This window comes from Nerophis ophidion, linkage group LG28, assembly GCF_033978795.1.
Source record: "Nerophis ophidion isolate RoL-2023_Sa linkage group LG28, RoL_Noph_v1.0, whole genome shotgun sequence".
NCBI classification, from domain to species: domain Eukaryota; kingdom Metazoa; phylum Chordata; class Actinopteri; order Syngnathiformes; family Syngnathidae; genus Nerophis; species Nerophis ophidion.
The window spans coordinates 27,372,841-27,395,840 of NC_084638.1; the positions used below are offsets into that span (position 1 = coordinate 27,372,841).

At 40.5% G+C, this 23,000-nt stretch overlaps 1 protein-coding gene and 1 long non-coding RNA gene across 5 annotated transcripts in view; both read right to left on the reverse strand.

Moving 5' to 3' along the window:
• Positions 1-23,000, reverse strand: part of LOC133545263 (BMP/retinoic acid-inducible neural-specific protein 3-like) — a 1,164,151-nt gene that overhangs the window by 305,920 nt on the left and 835,231 nt on the right. The window lies entirely within an intron of this gene.
• Positions 1-23,000, reverse strand: part of LOC133545068 (uncharacterized) — a 165,529-nt gene that overhangs the window by 92,887 nt on the left and 49,642 nt on the right. The window lies entirely within an intron of this gene.

The window sequence follows — 23,000 nt, forward strand, 5'->3', positions numbered from 1 at the left end:
TCATTTTTTTCGGTTGAATTTTGAATTTTAAAGAGTCGAAATTGAAGATAAACTATGTTTTTTTTTTTTCGTGTTTTCTCCTTTTTTAAACCGTTCAATAAGTGTTTTTTTCTTCATTTATTCTCTACAAAAAACCTTCCGTAAAAGGAAAAAAAATACACGACGGATTGACAGACAGAAATACCCATTTTTTTATATAAAGAGATTTAATTTTTAAAGGTAAATTGAGCAAATTGGCTATTTCTGGCAATTGATTTAAGTGTGTATCAAACTGGTAGCCCTTCGCATGAATCAGTACCCAAGAAGTAGCTCTTGGTTTGGTGACCCCTGGTCTAGAAGGATCCAACAGTGCCAAGATTTTAAAAACCGCCTCACATCTGTAATCGATGTCTTTTTACTCCTCTTCCTATTACGCTTCTTATTTTGGGGGGGGGGGGGGGGGGGGGGGACAAAACAAAACAAAAAAATAAGCCGCTTCCTCTTCTTATATTGTCTTCCACATGGGAGAGTTCCGTGTTCTGATTGTGTACAAAGCATCCGAGTCTTCACACGGTCTCTCCGGACCAGAGGAGCCATCAACTGACTGACAGACACTGTGCTGGACACGTCACGTGCATGCCAAATGTTGCTTTTCTAATTTCTATCTCACACGCATTGCTAATTTATGCCTGATGAGGTGTATTTGTGCTTTTTTTAATCAAGGACTTTTTAGTACTATTTTTTTTTTTTTGAAGGAGTGGAATTCAGACAGAACCTTTAAAAAAGGACCATGTAGTAGAAGCTATTATTTCTTGGTGTGGGTTACGATACAAATCTATGACTTTTCAGGTTTTGGGCGAAAGTATCCCACAATGCATTGCCAGCGACCATTTTGAAAGGCTATCAGAAAAAAAGTCCCTTTGCCGTGATTGACAAGTCTGAGTCAGGGTTGTACGGTATACCGGTACTGTATAGCAGTGGTCCCCAAACTTTTTGTAGCTGCGGACCGGTCAACACCTGATAATTTGTCCCGCGGCCCGGCGGATGGTGGGGGTGAGGGTTTGGGGTTTATTTTATTTTATTTTTTTCTTTCCCTTTGTCAGGAAAAGGGGAGTTTTTTTTGGGGTGGGTGCACTAAAAACTAAGTGTTTCTTGTGTTTTTTGTTGTTTTAAAAATTATTAAAATGAATAAAAAATTGTTCTGCGGCCCGGTACCGGGCCGCAGAATAATTTTTTATTCATTTTTATTTTTTTGGGTGGGTGCACTAATTGTAATTTTAAGTGTATCTTGTGTTTTTTTATGTTGTTTTAATAAAAAATAAAAAAAAAGTTTTTTTTTATTAAAAAATTAAAATTAATAAAACATTATTCTGCGGCCCGGTACCGGGCCGTAGAATAATTTTTTATTCATTTTTATTTTTTGGGGTGGGTGCACTAATTGTAATTGTAAGTGTATGTTGTGTTTTTTTATGTTGTTTTAATAAAAAAAATTCATATTTTTTTTCTTAAAAAATTATTAAAATTAATAAAAAAATATTCTGCGGTGGCCCGATTGGTACCGCGCCACAGAATCATTTTTTATTCATTTTAATTTTTTTGGGTGGGTGCACTAATTGTAATTGTATCTTGTGTTTTTTATGTTGTTTTAATAAATATATAGATTTTTTTTTTATTATTAAAAAATTCTTAAAATTAATAAAAAATTATTCTGCGGTGGCCCGATTGGTACCGGGCCGCAGAATATTTTTTTATTCATTTTTATTTTTTTGGGTGGGTGCACTAATCGGAATTGTAAGTGTATCTTGTGTTTTTTTATGTTGTTTTAATAAAAAAAAAATTTATTTTTTTTTTATTTAAAAATTATTAAAATTAATAAAAAAAATATTCTGCGGCCCGGTACCAGCCCGTGGTTTGATTGGTACCGGGCCACAGAATAATTTTTTATTCATTTTAATTTTTTTGGGTGGGTGCACTAATTGTAATTGTATCTTGTGTTTATGTTGTTTTAATGAAAAAAATATATATATATATATTTATTTTTTTTATTTTTATTAAAACAGTATTAAAATTAATAAAAAATTATTCTGCGGCCCGGTGGCCCAATTGGTACCGGGCCGCAGAATTTTTTTAAATTAATTTTTCTTAAAAAATAAAAAAAAATAAAAAATTATTATTATTTTTTTTTTTTAAATTAAATCAACATAAAAAACACAATATACACTTACAATTAGTGCACCAACCACAAAAACCTCCCTTTTTCATGACAAAAGAAAAGAAAAAAAAAAAAGAAAAGGACATCCCCGGGCCGCGGGACAAATTTTTAAGCGTTGACCGGTCCGCGGATACAAAAAGGTTGGGGACCACTGCTGTATAGTATTGCCATATTAATGAATCAAGGACGGTACTATACTGTGTTTGAAAAGTACCGGTTCCTAAGCATGACGGCGCGTCGTCACGTTGAAACGTTGCTGTTTCTACGAGCAGAGGAGCATGTTCGGCAGCGCACAATCACGGAGTAATAATAATAACAATGCATTTTATATAAAAGGCGCCTTTCTGGGCACTCAAGGACACCGTACAGAATCAAAACAATAAAATCAGATGGGATAAAAACAACAACAAAGATAGATAAGATTAGATGATTACAAAGAATAAGCAGTCCGGAATAGGTGTGTTTTGGGTCTTGACTTGAAGAGGGATATATTGAGGGTGGCAAAGAGTTCCAAAGATGTACTTACAAGCAGACACAGTGTGTAGACAGAAAAGGGAGAATGGACGCATTTCGGCTTAAAAACTAACGATAAAAGTGAAGTTATAACACTGTAACGCCCTGTGATGACTGTATTATGCTGATAGTATATATTTGTACCATGAATTGATTAATAAGTTGAAAAAATTATTGGGGTGTTACCATTTAGTGGTCAATTGTACGGAATATGTACTGTACTGTGCAATCTACTAATACAAGTCTCAATCAATCAATGCTTTAGAACATGGGTGTCAAACTCTGGACCGTGGGCCAAATTTGGCCCGCCGTGTAATTTCATATTGGCCCTTGAGGCAATATCAAATTAAGATTAGAGCTGGCCCGCCGGTATTATACAGCGGCGATGCCTCTGTAACACCGCATTCACCGCTAATACTCATACTCGTCAACCCCCACGATTTTCCCGGGCGACTCCAAAATTCAGTGCCCCTCCCGAAAATCTCCCGGGGCAACCATTCTTCCTAATTTTTCCCGATTTCCACCCGGACAACAATATTGGGCCTTTAGCGTCCTCTACAGCCTGTCGTCACGTCCGCTTTTCCGCCATACAAACAACGTGCCGGCCCAGTCGCATAATACATGCGGCGTTAACACACACAAGTGAATGCAAGGCATACTTGATCAACAGCCATAAGGGTCACACTGAGGGTGGCCGTATAAACAACTTTAACACTTTTACAAACTGTGAAGCCACACCAAACAAGAATGACAAACACATTTCGGCAGAACATCCGCACCGTAGCACAACATAAACACAACAGAAGAAATACCCAGCACTAACTCTTCCGGGACGCTACAATATACATCCCCTCTTCCACCAAACCAAGCCCTCCCAAATTTTTATTTAAATTTTATTCGATATGCCATTGATATTTTTTACTCATTATTATTATAATTTCAAACTCGATTTTGCATGTCACTATAAAGTCATATAAGCCTTGCTTGTTTAATATTCAATACAAAACTTGTTTGGGTCCCTATTAAAAAGGTTAATTTGTTCAACCTTGGCCCGCGGCTTTGTTCAGTTTTAAATTTTGGCCCACTCTGTATTTGAGTTTGACACCCCTGCTTAAAGACATGGCCAGCTAGCTAGCTAACGGCGAACGTCCATCCTCTACTTCTAAATAACTAATCCTCGCCTCCATGGCAACAATTAAAGTGAGTTTCTTACAAGTATCATTATCACTGGAGGACGAGGAACAGCTAAACATGCTTCACTACATACCAAAGGAGGATATAATAGATCACCGGCACCCATCTGGATTCATCAACTTCATTCTAAACATTTCTTCACAAAAATTAGAAATCTTTAAAGGCCTACTGAAAGCCACTACTACCCACCACGCAGTCTGATAGTTTTTTATATCAATGATGAAATCTTAACATTGCAACACATGCCAATACGGCCTTTTTAGTTGACTAAATTCCAATCTTAAATTTCCCGCGAAGTGTCCTGTTGAAAACGCAGCGGAATGATGACGTGTACGCGTGACGTCACGGACTGTTGGGAAATATGAGCCCTGCGCACACACACAGCTAAAAGTCGTCTGCTTTAACCGCATAATTAGACCGTATTCTGGACATCTGTGTTGCCGAATCTTTTTGCAATTTGTTTAATTAATATTGGAGAAGTCAAAGTAGAAAGATGGAGTTGGGAAGCTTTAGCCTTTAGCCACACAAACACACGGTGATTCCTTGTTTAAAATTCCCGGAGGTGAAACTTTACAATGGATCAGAGCGGTCAAGCGAATATGGATCACGACCACGCAGTTTTAGGTGAGAAAATTGTGGTAAAAAGTCGGCACTTACCGGAGATCAGCTGAGCTTGTGCCGACTTTCATTAGCCTCAAGACACCCGTGGACACACACCTCCGACTATCAGGTACTATTAAACTCACTAAAACACTAGCAACACAATAGAAAGATAAGGGATTTCCCAGAATTATCCTAGTAAATGTGTCTAAAAACATCTGAATCCGTCCCAATGCAATTTTTTTTTCTTTCTGGTCAGTCGCTATCAATATCCTCAAACACGAATCTTTCATCCTCGCTGAAATTAATTGTCGTTTTCCCCGTCCGAATAGCTCTTTTTGTTGGAGACTCCCATTAAAAATAATGTGAGGAGCCATCAAACATGTGACGTCATCGTCTGCGTTTTCCAGTTGCGAACTTTATCGTGGATGTTCTCTACTAAATCCTTTCAGCGAAAATATGGCAATATTGCGAAATGATCAAGTATGACACATAGAATGGACCTGCTGTCCCCGTTTAAATAAGAAAATCTCATTTCAGTAGGCCTTTAACGTCAATATTTACGGAACATGTCCACAAAAAAATCTAGCTGTCAACATTGTTGTATTTTTTTGTACAGTTTATGAACTTACTGAATTTTGTTGAAGTATTATTCAATAAATATATCTATAAAGGATTTTTGAATTGTTGCTATTTTTTAAAAATCTCACGTACCCCTTGGCATACCTTCAAGTACCCCCATTTGAGAACCACTGCAGTATAGGAAGCAACAAATATGGTTTTTACAGTTCTTTGGCATTGAGTAATGATAATAGTATGAACATAAGGGCTTAGAAAACTCGGACCGCTTTGTTTTTTTTTCCCGAAATACGCCTAGGAATGCGATAAAAGCTGGTGATATATCGATTGTGCGACGCTGGTGATCAGCAACACTGATCCTGTTTACAAACGAAGTCTTCCAATACGTCCGACAGGCAATGCATTGTGGGAAGGATCTGATTTCCATGACAACTTGCTCATTTCTGCGAAGATGCGTCCAGTGCGGCCCCGATTAAGATGGCCGCCTGTAAATACATACTTTAAAACAATCAGCCTTCACTGCTATTTGACCTCTCTGTGACCTTTCGTTTACATGTTTGTGGTCGAGGAGCAAACAAATGTAAAGTGTAACGGTCATTGCGTATCTGAAACTATTAAGAAGAGCGCCTCTAAAGGGGCAGACTTTTTCCTGTCCAATTCAAGGTGTAGTAGATTGCAAAAAAAATAAAATAAATAATAATAATAATACGAGTAAAAAAAATACAAAAAAAAATGCCGGAAAACTCAAACAAAAATAAGCATTTCTCCTTCAATATTTTTACGATAATCATATGCAAATAAATTATTCAACAGAGCTCTGGTATTCTCTTTGATTTCTCGGCGTCTTCGCCACGCGGGCCGAAGTTCCTGGTCTGGCTCGGCCCGGACGGATGAAAAGGAGGAATAGCAAATTATGTTATACCTCAAGACTCATTAGGGTTTTGGGCACCGTTTCCAATGAAAGGCAAATCATAATGAGGTCACGTGACCGACGGATACTGGAGGATTTCCGCTGTTACTCGGAGACGCTTTAGTCCGTCAGTCGGGAAACTGCAGTGTGTGTGATTGTCTTTCTACCCTTCTTGAGACATCAACGAGGAAAAGTACCTTGCGTATGAGGACCAGTGAACAATTTAGGACCGGAATCATGGTCCCAATACGGAAAACCATTGCTTATAATAGAGAGCCAAATACTCGAGTCCGTGAACATTGCTCCAAAGTCAGGATTTGTTTTGTTGATTTAATGTGCATACAAGAGTAAACATTGACAGGTGCGAAGGCAGCATCCATCCATCTTCTTCCGCTTATCCGAGGTCAGGTAGCAGGGGCAGGAGCCTAAGCAGGGAAGCCCAGACTTCCCTTTCCCCAGCCACTTCGTCTAGCTCTTCCCGGGAGATCCCGAGGCGTTCCCAGGCCAGCCGGGAGACATAGTTTTCCCAACGTGTCCTGGGTTTTACCCGTGGCCTCCTACCAATTGGACGTGCCCTAAACACCTCCTTAGGGAGGCGTTCGGGTGGCATCCTGACCAGATGCCCGAACCACCTCATCTGACTCCTTTCCATGTGAAGGAGCAGCGGCTTTACTTTGAGTTCCTCCCGGATGGCAGAGCTTCTCACCCTATCTCTACGGGAGAGCGAAACTCATTTCGGCCGCTTGTACCCGTGATCTTATCCTTTCGGTCATGACCCAAAGCTCATGACCATAGGTGAGGATGGGAACCTAGATCGACCGGTAAATTGAGAGCTTTGCCTTCCGGCTCAACTCCTTCTTCACAACAACGGATCGTTTCAACGTTCGCATTACTGAAGACGCCGCACCGATCCGCCTGTCGATCTCACGATCCACTCTTCCCTCACTCGTGAACAAGACTCCTAGGTACTTTAACTCCTTCCACTTGGGGCAGGGTCTTCTCCCCAATCTGGAGATGGCACTCCACCCTTTTTCGGGCGAGAACCATGGACTCGGACTTGGAGGTGCTGATTCTCATTCCGGTCACTTCACACTCGGCTGCGAACCGATCCAGTGAGAGCTGAAGATCCCGGCCAGAGGAAGCCATCAGGACCACATCATCTGCAAAAAGCAGAGACGTAATCCCGCGGTCACCAAACCGGCAAAACCAACAAAGGCAGCATAATATGATAAAACAAGACGGCAGCTAAAGAAGGACTTTCGTATTAATCCCCCGAAAAATCCCACCAGCTGATTTTATGACTACCGGTGCTGACGTGAGACAACCCGCGTCCCATATGTGACCATAGGATGAACAAATATATTATGGTACTATAGTGGCCATTAAAGGGGAACATTATCACCAGACCTATGTAAGCGTCAAAATATACCTTGATGGTGCAGAAAAAAGACCATATATTTTTTTAACCGATTTCCGAACTCTAAATGGGTGAATTTTGGCAATTCAAAAGCCTTTCTGTTTATCGCTCATATAGTGATGACGTCAGAACGTGACATCTCCGAGGTAATACAGCCGCCATTTTCATTTTTAACACATTACAAACACAGAGTCTCAGCTCTGTTATTTTCCGTTTTTTTCGACTTTCTTTTTTTAACCTTGGAGACATCATGCCTCGTCGGTGTGTTGTCGGATGGTGTAACAACACTAACAGGGAGGGATTCAAGTTGCACCACTGGCCCGAAGATGCGAAAGTGTCTGCCGCCAGACCCCCATTGAATGTGCCAGAGTGTCTCCACATTTTACCGGCGATGACAGACATGGCACAGAGATGTATGGATAACCTGCAGATGCATTTGCAACGATAAATTCAACGAAATCACAAAGGTGAGTTTTGTTGATGTTGACTTATGTGCTAATCAGACATATTTGGTCGCGACGTGACTGCCAGCTAATTGATGCTAACATGCTACGCTAATTGACGCTAACATGCTATTTACCGGCGGTGCTGAAGCAGACATGGCACAGAGATGTATGGATAACCTGCAGATGCATTTGCAACTATAATGTCAACGAATTCACAAAGGTGAGTTTTGTTGATGTTGACTGCCAGCTAAGCGATGCTAACATGCTACGCTAATCGATGCTAACATGCTATTTACCGGCGGTGCTAAAGCAGACATGGCACAGAGATGTATGGATAACCTGCAGATGCATTTGCAACTGTATTACGTTTCCTTCCACCCACATTTAATGCGAAAAAAACACTTACCAATCGACGGATTTAAGTTGCTCCAGTGTCACAAGATGCGAAAGTCCTGATCGTTTGGTCCGCACATTTTACCGGCGATGATAACGCAGCTATTCGGCCATGCTATGGCTATGAATAGCGTCAATAGCTATTCACTCAATAGCTTCAGTTTCTTCTTCAATACTTTCATACTCCAACCATCCGTTTCAATACATGCGTAATCTGTTGAATCGCTTAAGCCCCTGAGATCCGAGTCTGAATCCGAGCTAATGTCGATAAACTTGGTGTGGTATTAGCCATTGTTTGTTTGTATTTCCAGCACTGTATGACGTCACAGGGAAATTAACAGTGTCTTCGCAGAGAGCGAAAAAAAAGGCACTTTAAAGCTTTTTTTAGGGATATTCCGGGACCGATAAAATTTTGAAAAAAACTTTAAAAAATACAACAAGCCACTGGGAACTGATTTTTATTGTTTTTAACCCTTTTGAAATTGTGATAATGTTCCCCTTTAACAGTCATTTTCTACAGCTGGGTTGCCCAAAGTGAGGCACAGGGGCCGTCTGTAATCCGTGACTCGTTTGTCATCGGCCTTAAGCACAGTACAAAACAATAGAGATCTTATTTGCACCCCTGGTGGTGAAATCTATCAAAATTAGGGTGGTCCCAAAAAGGAGGGCTTTTTCAAATGGACTGTGTGTCAGTTTTAAAAGTGTTACCCTTCTGGTCAACATATGAAATGACAAGTGTGTGTAAAAATTTGAAGTGCTCCCCCTCTGGCCAACATATGAAATAAGTATGTGTAAGAAATTGGAATGCACCCCCTTTGGCCGAAATTAATTGAAAAAAATAAATAAATATGTATATAGAGAAATACTGTAATAACTTGAAGTAAATAATGAAGCTTCAAAACCAATTTAAAAAAAATTCACCAAAAAAAAAGACTAATTACTATTTATATTTACATATTATGTATATATTATTAATGCCGTGAATACAAATCTTTATATCTCTAGAAAGGGTGGTCCGAAATAGGTAGGCATTTTTTGGAGGTCTTAAGAAAGTAAAATATACAAGAATGTGTGTGTGTTTGTGTTCTTGTATTTCTACCCTTATTGAGACATCAACAAGGACAAGTACCTTCCATATGAGGACCGGTGAACAAGTTAAGACCGAAATCATGGTCCCAATACGCAAAACCATTGCATCAAATAGAGAATGTCTCATTTGCACCCCTGGTGGTGAAATCCATCAAAATTAGGGTGGTCCCAAAAAGGAAGGATTTCTGTGTGACGGTTTTAAAAGTGCTCCCCTCTGGTCAACATATGAAATAACAAGTGTGTGTAAGAAATTGAAACGCACCCCCATTGGCCAAAATGCATTTAAAAAATAAAATACATATGTATATAGAGACATACTGTAATAACGAAGTAAATAATGAAGATTAAAACCAAATTACAAACAAACAAATCCCCCCAAAAAACAAATTAACAAAAAGCTTACCTTTATTATCTGTGCATAGTATGTATGTATTATTGATGTTGTAAATACAAATCTTTATACAAACCCTGTTTCCATATGAGTGGGGAAATTGTGTTAGATGTAAATATCAACGGAATAAAATGATTTGCGAATCCTTTTCAACCCATATTCAGTTGAATATGCTACAAAGACAACATATTTGATGTTCAAACTGATAAACAAGTTTTTTTTGGTGCAAATAATCATTAACTTTAGAATTTGATGCCAGCAACACGTGACAAAGAAGTTGGGAAAGGTGGCAATAAATACTGATAAAGTTGAGGAATGCTCATCAAACACTTATTTGGAACATCCCGCAGGTGTGCAGGCTAATTGGGAACAGGTGGGTGCCATGATTGGGTATAAAAACAGCTTCCCAAAAAATGCTCAGTCTTTCACAAGAAAGGATGGGGCGAGGTACACTCCTTTGTCCACAACTGCGTGAGCAAATAGTCAAACAGTTTAAGAACAACGTTTCTCAAAGTGACATTGCAAGAAATTTAGGGATTTCAACATCCATAATATCATCAAAAGGTTCAGAGAATCTGGAGAAATCACTACACATGGCCGGAATGACCGTGACCTACGATCCCTCAGACGGCACTGTATCAAAAACCGACGTCAATTTCTAAAGGGTATCACCACATGGGCTTAGCAACAATTCAGAAAACCACTTTCACTAAATACAGTTGATCGCTAAATCTGTAAGTGCAAGTTAAAGCTTTACTATGCAAAGCGAAAGCCATTTATCAACAACATCCAGAAACGCCGCCGTCTTCTCTGGGCCCGAGATCATCTAAGATGGACTGATGCAAAGTGGAAAAGTGTTCTGTAGTCTGACGAGTCCACATTTTAAATTGTTTTTGGAAATATTCGACATCGTGTCATCCGGACTAAAGGGGAAGCGAACCATCCAGACTGTTATCGACACAAAGTCCAAAAGCCAGCATCTGTGATGGTATGGGGGTGCATTAGTGCCCAAGGCATGTGTAACTTACACATCTGTGAAGGCACCATTAATGCTGAAAGGTACATACAGGTTTTGGAACAACATATGCCGTCCTTTTTATGGACGCCCCTGCTTATTTCAGCAGGACAATGCCAAACCACATTCAACACATGTTACAACAGCGTGGCTTCGTAAAAAACAGTGTGGGTACTTTCCTGGCTCGCCTGCAGTCCAGACCTGTCTCCCATCAAAAATGTGTGGCGCATTATGAAGCGTAAAATACGACAGCGGAGACCCCGGACTGTTGAACGACTGAATCTCTACATAAAACAAGAATGGGAAAGAATTCCACTTTCAAAGCTTCAACAATTAGTGACCTTCGATCCCTCAGACGGCACTGTATCAAAAACTGACGTCAATCTCTAAAGGATATCACCACATGGGCTAAAGAACACTTCAGAAAACCAGTGGGTAACTTACACATCTGTGAAGGCACCATTAATGCTGAAAGGTACATACAGGTTTTGGAACAACATATGCCGTCCTTTTCATGGACGCCCCTGCTTATTTCAGCATGACAATGACAAGCCAGCGTGGCTTCGTAAAAAAGAGTGTGGGTACTTTCCTGGCCTGCCTGTAGTCCAGACCTGTATCTCATCAAAAATGTGTGGCGCATTATGAAACATAAAATACAACAGCGGAGACCCCGGACTGTTGAACGACTGAAGCTCTACATAAAACAAGAATGGGAAAGAATTCCACTTTCAGAGCTTCAACAATTAGTTTCCTCAGTTCCCAAACGTTTATTGAGTGTTGTTAAAAGAAAAGGTGATGTAACACAGTGGTGAACATGCCCTTTCCCAACTACTTTGGCACGTGTTGCGGCCATGAAATTCTAAGTTAATTATTATTTGCAAAAAAAAAAAAAAAGTATGAGTGTGAACATCAAATATCTTGTCTTTGTAGTGCATTCAACTGAATATGGGTTGAAAAGGATTTGCAAATCATTGTATTCTGTTTATATTTACATCTAACACAATTTCCCAACTCATATGGAAACAGGGTTTGTATATCTAGAAAGGGTGGTCCTAAAGAGGTAGGCATTTTTCGGAGGTCTTAAGTAGGTAAGAAATACAAGTGTGTGTGTGTGTGTGTGTGTGTGTGTATGTGTGTTGGAAGCTTAATCATCTCAACTGGCTGCTCACACAAACGCCTCTTTTTAATCAGCCTGCAAATGGAGGACGGCGCGTATCTTGTTCTTCATATGTTCACTAAATAGCGCCGCTGCTCTCGCGGGATGCACACACTGCACAACAACACACGCGTGCACAGGAAATGAACCGCGACATGGTTGGGAGTGTAAAAACGGACCTTTTTGTTACTAATTTGTCCAGACCAGGGGTCACCAACACGGTGCCCGCGGGCACCAGGTAGCCAGTAAGGACCAGATGAGTCGCCCGCTGGCCTGTTCTAAAAATAGCTCAAATAGTAGCACTTACCAGTGAGCTGCCTCTATTTTTTTCAATTGTATTTATTTACTAGCAAGCTGGTCTCGCTTTGCTCTTTTCTAAGAGTGACAAAACTGAAATAGAATTTGAAAATCCAAGAAAATATTTTAAAGACTTGGTCTTCACTTGTTTAAATAAATTCTTTTTTTTTTTTTTACTTTGCTTCTTATAACTTTCAGAAAGACAATTTTAGAGAAAAAATACAACCTTAAAAATTATTTTAGGATTTTTAAACCTTTTTACCCTTTAAATCCTTCCTCTTCTTTCCTGACAATTTAAATCAATGTTCAAGTATTTTTTTTTATTGTAAAGAATAATAAATACATTTTAATTCAATTCTTCATTTTAGCTTCTGTTTTTTCAACAAAGAATATTTGTGAAATATTTCTTCAAACTTATTATGATTAAAATTAAAAAAAAAATATTCTGGCAAATCTAGAAAATCTGTAGAATTAAATTTAAATCTTATTTCAAAGTCTTTTGAATTTCTTTTCAAATTTTTGTTCTGGAAAATGTAGAAGAAATAATGATTTGTCTTTGTTAGAAATATAGCTTGGTCCAATTTGTTATATATTCTAACAAAAGTGCAGATTGGATTTTAACCTACTTAAAACATGTCATCAAAATTCTAAAATTAATCTTAATCTGGAAAAATTACTAATGATGTTCCATAAATGATTTTTTTATTTGTTTCAAAAAGATTCAAATTAGCTAGTTTTTCTATTCATTTTTTTTTCGGTTGAATTTTGCATTTTAAAGAGTCGAAATTGAAGATAAACTATGTTTCAAAATTGTATTTTCATTTTTTTCGTGTTTTCTCTTTTAAACCGTTCAATTAAGTGTTTTTTTCATCATTTATTCTCTACAAAAAAACCTTCCGTAAAAGGAAAAAAAAAATGTACGACGTAATGACAGACAGATATACCCATTTTTTTTATATAAATAGATTTAATTTTTAAAGTTAAATTGAGCAAATTGGCTATTTCTGGCAATTTATTTAAGTGTGTATCAAACTGGTAGCCCTTCGCATTAATCAGTACCCAAGAAGTAGCTCTTGGTTTCAAAAAGATGGGTGACCCCTGGTCTAGACCAACATTTAGCCTGGCAGGCACAAAACATTGACCCAACATTGATAATCTTTTTAAACTGACGTTGAAAAAAAACGTTGCAAAACGGTTGTATTCCTAAATTGAGACAACGTTGATGTCTAGCGTTGGATTCACGTGATTGGTTGGGAAATGACCGAATGGCATACTTGCCAACCCTCCCGGATTTTCCGAGAGACTCCCGAAATTCAGCGCCTCTCCCGAAAACCTCCCGGAAGAATTTTTCTCCCGAAAATCTCCCGAAATTCAGCCGGAGCTGGAGGCCACGCCCTATCCAGCTCCATGCGGACCTGAGTAGGGACAGCCTGTTTTCGCGTCCGCTTTTCCACAATTTAAAGAGCTCGCTTGCCCAATCACGTTACAACATCTACAGATTTTAATAAAAAAACTGCACACACAAGGAGACAAAGCAGAAGAACAAGGACGTTACAGCCATGGTGACGGGGTCAACGAGCAAAATGAAGAAATACGCTTGCAAGTTCCAAAACGGCTGCGGTGAGGTGGCGACTTGTCCAGGGTGTACAACGTCTTCCGCCAGATTGTAGCTGAGATAGGCACCAGCGCCCGCCGCGACCCCAAAAGGGAATAAGCGGTAGAAAATGGATGAATGGATTGGTTCCAAAACGATTGGAAACAAGAATTTCAGTTTATCCAGGAGAGTTCGGAGGGGAAGGGGTATGTTGCCTGTAAATTTTGTAGAACAGACTTCTCCATTGAACACGGTAGCCGAACGGATAAACTCAGTCATGAAGCGCAAAGCGTCCGCAGCATCGTTCACAACCCAGTATTACGGGCCACCTCGCAAAATGGAGACCCGATGGTGTAACTTATGCTGAGGCAAAGATGGCTATGCTGCTAGCTGGAAGCAACATCCCGTTCTCCTTTGCGGATGTCTACGACAAATCCGGGAAGGATATGTTCCCGGATTCGGAGATCGCTCGCCAGTACGCAAATGGCAGAAAAAAGGTTACTCAAATAGTGAAAGGTAAGTGTTGTTTTTTTTTTTTTTTTGTAACCAGCAAGCACAGTACAGTTAGTAGAACAACTGTGTTTTTATTATTGTGTATTTGATAGGTGCCGTCTGAAATTCAACTATTTCTTTTATTTATATATATATATATATAATAAAATAAATCTATATATAGCTAGAATTCACTGAAAGTCAAGTATTTCATACACACACACACAGTATATATATATATATATGAAATATATATGAAGCCCCAACCACGCCTCCGCTCCACCCCCGACCACGCCCCCCCCCCCCCCCCCCCCCCCATCCCCCACCTCCCGAAATCGGAGGTCTCAAGGTTGGCAAGTATGCCGAACGGTCAAATCGACATCACAACCTGACATTGATTAAACGTCGTCAAAAATTCAACAACATCTCGACGTTGTTTCAATGTCTTGTGCCTGCCGGGAGGGCCCTGTTTTTCTCACAATTTTTTGCTGAATTGTAGTCATCTGCGTGTTTTGAAACTTAGAAGGGAATACTTCAACAGTACACAGTGTGAAGGGGATTCATCACGGTTCACCTGACACTTGAAACGTGACAAATTATTGCCGCCAGACAGTAGAAGACTATATTAAGTGCTATATTAAAGGGGTCATATTGTGATTTATGTTCTGCATTTAAACACATCATTGTAGTCGACATAACATGTAATGATGGTTATTTGGTAAAAAAAAAATGTGCATGGATTTTTTTTTTTCCAGACCTACAAAACCCAAAACCTGTGAAGTTGGCACGTTATGTAATATAAATAAAAACTGAAGACATCCATCCATCCATTTTCTACCGCTTGTCCCTTTTGGGGTCGCGGGGGGTGCTGGAGCCTATCTCAGCTGCTTTCGGGCGGAAGGCGGCTTACACCCTGGACAAGTCGCCACCTCATCACAGGGCCAATACAGATAGACGGACAACATTCACACTCACATTCACACACTAGGGACCCTTTAGTGTTGCCAATCAACCTATCCCCAGGTGCATGTCTTTGGAGGTGGGAGGAAGCCAAAGTACCCGGAGGGGACCCATTCCCGAGCCCGGGATTGAACTCAGGTGATTTGCAAATCCTTTTCAACCAATATTCAATTGAATAGACTTCAAAGGCAAGATAGTTAAAGGGGAACATTATCACCAGACCTATGTAAGCGTCAATATATACCTTGATGTTGCAGAAAAAAGACCATATATTTTTTTAACCGATTTCCGAACTTTAAATGGATGAATTTTGGCGAATTAAACGCCTTTCTGTTTATCGCTCTGGAGGCGATGACGTCAGAACGTGACGTCGCCGAGGTAGTACAGTCGCCATTTTCATTTTCAACACATTACAAACACCGGGTCTCAGCTCTGTTATTTTCCGTTTTTTCGACTATTTTTTTGGAACCTTGAAGACATCATGCCTCGTTAGTGTGTTGTCGGAGGGTGTAACAACACTAACAGGGAGGGATTCAAGTTCCACCACTGGCCCGAAGATGCGAAAGTGTCTTCCGCCAGACCCCCATTGAAAGCCATTTATCAACAACATCCAGAAACGCCGCCGGCTTCTCTGGGCCCGAGATCATCTAAGATGGACTGATGCAAAGTGGAAAAGTGTTCTGTGGTCTGACGAGTGCACATTTCAGATTGTTTTTGGAAATATTCAACATTGTGTCATCCAGACCAAAGGGGCAGCGAACCATCAGGACTGTTATAGGCGCAAAGTTCAAAAGCCAGCATCTGTGATGGTATGGGGGTGCATTAGTGCCCACTGCATGGGTAACTTATACATCTGTTCGAGATGCCACCTCAGTAGAAGCATTTAAGTCTCACCTTAAAACTCATTTGTATACTCTAGCCTTTAAATAGACTCCCTTTTTAGACCAGTTGATCTGCCGTTTCTTTTCTTTTTCTCCTATGTCCCACTCTCCCTTGTGGAGGGGGTCCGGTCCGATCCGGTGGCCATGTACTGCTCGCCTGTGTATCGGCTGGGGACATCTCTGCGCTGCTGATCCGCCTCCGCTTGGGATGTTTTCCTGCTGAACGGGACTCTCGCTGCTGTGTTGGATCCATTATGGATTGAACTTTCCCAGTATCATGTTAGACCCGCTCGACATCCATTGCTTTCCTCCTCTCTAAGGTTCTCATAGTCATCATTGTCACCGACGTCCCACTGGGTGTGAGTTTTCCTTGCCCTTAAGTGGGCCTACCGAGGATGTCGTAGTGGTTTGTGCAGCCCTTTGAGACACTAGTGATTTAGGGCTATATAAGTAAACATTGATTGATTGATGATTGATCTGTGAAGTCACCATTAATGCTAAAAGTCACATACAGGTTTTGGAACAACAGATGCCGTCCTTTTCATGGACGCCCCTGCTTATAGCAAGACAATGCCAAGCCACATTCAGCACGTGTTACAACAGCGTGGCTTTGTAAAAAAAAAAAAAAGTGCGTGTACTTTCCTGGCCCGCCTGCAGTCCAGACCTGTCTCCCATCGAAAATGTGTGGTGCATTACAAAGCGTAAAATACGACAGCGGAGACCCCGAACTGTTGAACGACTGAAGTTCTACATAAAACAAGAATGGGAAAGAATCCCACTTTCAAAGCTTCAACAATTAGTGACCTTCGATCCCTCAGACGGCACTGTATGAAAAACTGACGTCAATCTCTAAAGGATATCACCACATGGGCTAAGGAACACTTCAGAAAACCACTGTCATTAAATACAGTTCGTCGCTACATCTGTAAGTGCAAGTTAAAACTCTACTATGCAAAACGAAAGCCATTTATAAACAACATCCAGAAACGCCGCCGGCTTCTCTGGGCCCGAGAACATCTAATATGGACTGATGCAAAGTGGAAAAGTGTTCTGTAGTCTGATGAACCCACATTTCAAATTGTTTTTGGAAATATTCGACATTGTGACATCCGGACCAAAGAGGAAGCGGACCAAGCAGACTGTTATAGGCGCAAAGTTCAAAAGCCAGCATCTGTGATGGTATGGGGGTGCATTAGTGCCCAAGCCATGGGTAACTTACACATCTGTGAAGGCACCATTAATGCTGAAAGGTACATACAGGTTTTGGAACAACGTATGCTGCCATCTAAGCGCCGTCTTTTTCATGGACGGCCCTGCTTAAAATATTAAGACAATGCCAAGCCACATTCAGCACGTGTTACAACAGCGTGGCTTCGTAAAAAAAAGTGTGTGTACTTTCCTGTCCAGACCTGTCTGCCATCGAAAATGTGGCGCATTATGAAGCGTAAAATACGACAGCGGAGACCCCGGACTGTTGAACGACTGAAGCTCTACATAAAACAAGAATGGGAAAGACTTCCACTTTCAAAGATTCAACAATTACTTTCCTCAGTTCCCAAACGATTATTGAGTGTTGTTAAAAGAAAAGGTGAACATGCCCTTTCCCAACTACTTCGGCACGTGTTGCAGCCATGAAATTGTAAGTTAATTATTATTGGCAAAAAAAAAAAATACAGTTTATGAGTTTGAACATCAAATATCTTGTCTTTGTAGTGCATTCAATTGAATATTTATATTTACATCTAACACAATTTCCCAACTCATATGGAAACGGGGTTTGTAGCTCAAAGAGAATTATGCCGTACATTAGGCGCACCGGGTTATAAGGCGCACTGTCAATTTTTGAGAAAATGAAAGGATTTTACGCACTTTATTGACGCTTATCATTTCCAGGCCAGATCCAGATCTGGTCCCCGGGCCTTGAGTTTGGCACCTGGGGGTTTATTTGCCACATGAAGCGCTTCTAACTTCTTTAATAATTGCTCAGGTATTTTCCATCTTGTCGGAGATCTGACGCCGATGTAAAAACACATCCCGTCTACCATTAAACAATTGAAGTCTCGCTCTCATTTCTCCTCGGAGGAAGCGTTCCCTCCGCCTCAGCAGAAACGTCTCGGCGATATTTTGCACCGTCCTAAAAGATGATGTAAAACAGCTGCAAAAAAAACGAACGGAAACGTCTCATCGAGGACGGCGCAGATTTTAATGAGCAGGCTGGGATGACCGACGGCGGAGAGGACGGTGATGATGTTTTTTTTTTTTTTACTGCATTGACCTGCCAATTTTTTTTAGCTGGTGGTCAAATCCTCTATGATACCCTGGGTTCTTGAAAACGTCGTGTAACGTCACGGGCTGTTATGAATATGAGCGCTGCACACACACACAGCTAAAAGTCGTCTGCTTTAACCGCATAATTATACAGTATTTATGAGATCTGTGTTGCTGAATCTTTTGCAGTTTGCTCAATTAATAATGGAGAAGTCACAGTAGAAAGATGGAGTTGGGCAGCTTTAGCCTTTAGCCACACAAACACACGGTGATTCCTCGTTCGGTGAGAAAATTGTGGTTAAAAAGTCAGTTCTTACCGGAGAAAAGCTGTCCACTCCGCTGAGACATTGGCGTGCAAGACACCCGTGGACACACCCCTCCGACTATCAGGTACTATTAAACTCACTAAAACACTAGCAACACAATAGAAAGATAAGGGATTTCCCAGAATTATCCTAGTAAATGTGTTTAAAAACATCGGAATCCGTCCCAAAGCAATCGCGTTTTTTTTGTTTTCTTTTCTAGTCCGTCGCTATCAATATCCTCAAACACGAATCTTTCATCTTCGCTCAAATTAATGGGAAAATTGTCGTTTTCTCGGTCCGAATAGCTCTTTTTGTTGGAGGCTCCCATTAAAAACAATGTGAGGAGCCATCAACATATGACATCATCATCTGCAACTTCCGGTAAAGGCAGGCTTCTCTCTTAGCACCTAAAGTTGCAAACTTTATCGTTGATGTTCTCTACTAAATCCTTTTTAGGAAGTATGAGCGCTGCACACACACACACAGCTAAAAGTCGTCTGCTTTAACGGCATAATTACACAGTATTTTGGACATCTGTGTTGCTGAATCTTTTGCAATTTGTTCAATTAATATTGGAGAAGTCAAAGTAGAAAGATGGAGTTGGGAAGCTTTAGCATTTAGCCACACAAACACACGGTGATTCCTTGTTTAAAATTCCCGGAGGTGAAGCTTTCCTATGGATCACAGCGAACATGGATCTCAACCGAATGTCAACCAGCAGGTTTCTGTGAGAAAATTGTGGTAAAAAGCTGCGTGTTGACTTCCGACTATCAGGTACTGTTAAACTCACTAAAACACTAGCAACACAATAGAAAGATAAGGGATTTCCCAGAATTATCCTAGTAAATGTCTCTAAAAACATATGAATCCGTCCCAATGCAATCGCGTTTTTTTTTGTTTTTAACTTTTTTTTTTTTTATTGGAGAAGTCACAGTAGAAAGACGGAGTTGGGAAGCTTTAGCCTTTAGCCACACAAACACACGGTGATTCCTTGTTTAAAATTCACAGAGGTGAAACTTTCCTATGGATCACAGCGGACATGGATCCCAACCGGAAGTCAACCAGCAGGTTTCGGTGATAAAATTGTGGTTAAAAGGTCGCTACTTACCGGATATCTGCTGAGCTTGTGCCTCCCGTACAGCTGCCGTCGACTTCCCCGAGACATTGGCGTCAACACCCGGCCATGGACACACACTTCCGACTATCAGGTACTGTTAAACTCACTAAAACAGTAGCAACACAATAGAAAGATAAGGGATTTCCCAGAATTATCCTAGTAAATGTCTCTAAAAACATATGAATCCGTCCCAATGCAATCGCGTTTTTTTTGTTTTTAACTTTTTTTTTTTTGTTGTTGGAGAAGTCACAGTAGAAAGACGGAGTTGGGAAGCTTTAGCCTTTAGCCACACAAACACACGGTGATTCCTTGTTTAAAATTCTCGGAGGTGAAACTTTACTATGGATCACAGTGGTCAAGCAAACATGGATCCCGACCGGATGTCAACCAGCAGGTTTCGGTGAGAAAATTGTGGTAAAAAGTCGCTTCTTACCGGAGATCAGCTGAGCTTGCCCCGTCCATAAAGCTACCGTCGACTTACCTGAGACACTGCGCGCCAAAACACCCGTGGACACACACCTCCGACTATCAGGTACTATTAAACTCACTAAAACACTAGCAACACAATAGAAAGATAAGGGATTTCCCAGAATTATCCTAGTAAATGTGTCTAAAAACATCTGAATCCGTCCCAATGAAATCGCGTTTTTGTTATTTGTTTTTTTTTTCTTAGTTCGTCGCTATCAATATCCTTTAAACAGGAATCTTTCATCCAAGCTCAAATTAATGGGGAAATTGTTGTTTTCTCAGTCCGAATGGCTCTTTTTTTGGAGGCTGCCATTAAAATTAATGTGAATATGTGAGGAACCATCAAACATGTGACGTCATTTTCTGCAACTTTCGGTAGAAGCAGGGCTTTTCTCCAGTTGCGAACTTTATCGTGGATGTTCTCTACTAAATCCTCTCAGCAAAAATATGGCAATATCGCGAAATGATCAAGTATGACACATAGAATGGACCTGCTATCCCCTTTTAAATACAAACCCCGTTTCCATATGAGTTGGAAAATTGTCTTAGATGTAAATATAAACAGAATACAATGATTTACAAATCCTTTTCAACCCATATTCAGTGGAATATGCTACAAAGACAACATATTTGATGTTCAAACTGATCAAAAAAAATGTTTGGCAAATAATCATTAACTTTAGAATTTGATGCCAGCAACACGTGACAAAGAAGTTGGGAAAGGTGGCAATAAATACTGATAAAGTTGAGGAATGCTCATCAAACACTTATATGGAACATCCCACAGGTGTGCAGGCTAATTGGGAACAGGTGGGTGCCATGATTGGGTATAAAAGCAGCTTCCATGAAATGCTAAGTAATTCACAAACAAGGATGGGGTGAGGGTCACCACTTTGTAAGCAAATTGTTGAACAGTTTTAGAACAACATTTCTCAACGAGCTATTGCAAGGAATTTAGGGATTTTACAATCTACGGTCCGTAAAATCATCAAAAAGTTCAGAGAATCTGGAGAAATCACTGCATGTAAGCGATGATATTACGGACTTTTGATCCCTCAGGCGGTATTGCATCAAAAACCGACAATGTGTAAAGGATATCACCACATGGGCTCAGGAACACTTCATAAAACCACTGTCAGTAACTACAGTTGGTCGCTACATCTGTAAGTGCAAGTTAAAACTCTACTATGCAAAGCAAAACCCATTTATCAACAATATCCTGAAACGCCGCCGGCTTGGCTGGGCCCGAGCTCATTTAAGATGGACTGATGCAAAGTGGAAAGGTGTTCTGTGGTCTGACGAGTCCAAATTTCAAATTATATTTAAAAACAGAGGATGTGGTGTCCTCCGGAACAAAGAGGAAAATAACCATTCGGATTGTTATAGGCGCAAAGTTGAACAGCCAGCATCTGTGATGGTATGGGGGTGCATTAGTGCCCAAAGCATGGGTAACTTACACATCTGTGAAGGCACCATTAATGCTGAAAGGTCCATACAGGTTTTGGAGCAACATATGTTGTCATCCAAGCAACGTTATCATGGACGCCCCTGCTTATTTCAGCAAGACAAGTGTTACAACAGCATGGCTTCGTAAAAAAAGAGTGCGGGTACTTTCCTGGCCCGCCTGCAGTCCAAACCTGTCTCCCATCGAAAATGTGTGGCGCATTATGACGCGTAAAATACGACAGCGGAGACCTCGGACAGTTGAACGACTGAAGCTCTACATAAAACAAGAAAGGGTAAGAATTCCACTTTCAAAGCTTCAACAATTAGTTTCCTCAGTTCCCAAACGTTTATTGAGTGTTGTTACAAGAAAAGGTGATGTAACACAGTGGTGAACATGCCCTTTCCCAACTACTTTGGCACGTGCTGCAGCCATGAAATTCTAAGTTAATTATTATTTGCAAATACAAATAAAGTTTATGAGTTTGAACATTAAATATCTTGTCTTTGTAGTGCATTCAACTGAATATCGGTTGAAAAGGATTTGCAAAATCATTGTATTCTGTTTATATTTACATCTAACACAATTTTCCAACTCATATGGAAACGGGGTTTGTAAGAAAATCTAATTTCAGTAGGCCTTTAAAGCCTCCAATTACAAGGGGAATGGGTTGGGGGTCTGCAAGCAGGCAGATTTTGGCGCAAGGAGGCTTGGCAGGAGTGTTTGCAACACATCAGGGTCTTTTAACCGAGTCGTGATTTGCTGCTAAAGCCGGCTGAATGGAAAAGTACCCTCTTTAAGGCTGACACGCGTGCAACACTAAGCCAAAAAAAGTGGGAGCAGAGACACGCCAATGTCAGGCTCGCAGACCGGCGCGGAACCCCGGTTCTTTTCTGAGCACAAGCGGGGAAATCAAAGCCTTTTCAGCAAAAAATTTATATGTAAAACCGTTGGAACGCCAGCAAATGGTGCGGAGAAGAAGCGGCAGGAATGACGAGAAAGAATGTGCAGATGATGAAAATGCATGAAAGACCGAACTGTTTTGTCAGTGCGAGTACCTTGAAAGCCGTGCAGCTTCCAATTAGTTTCTTTTTTAAATGTACACCACAGACCCATTTTTTTTGTATGCAGCATTAGATCGCAGGAATTACAGATATATATATATTTTTTTACGGTTCACTTTACCTTCAGTCAGGTCTGTGTCAGGAGCTGGAGCGGCATGACCCCTAGGATGCAGAGACGGCAGGCAGAAGCGGAGTAAAAATAAGGAGAGGAGAAAC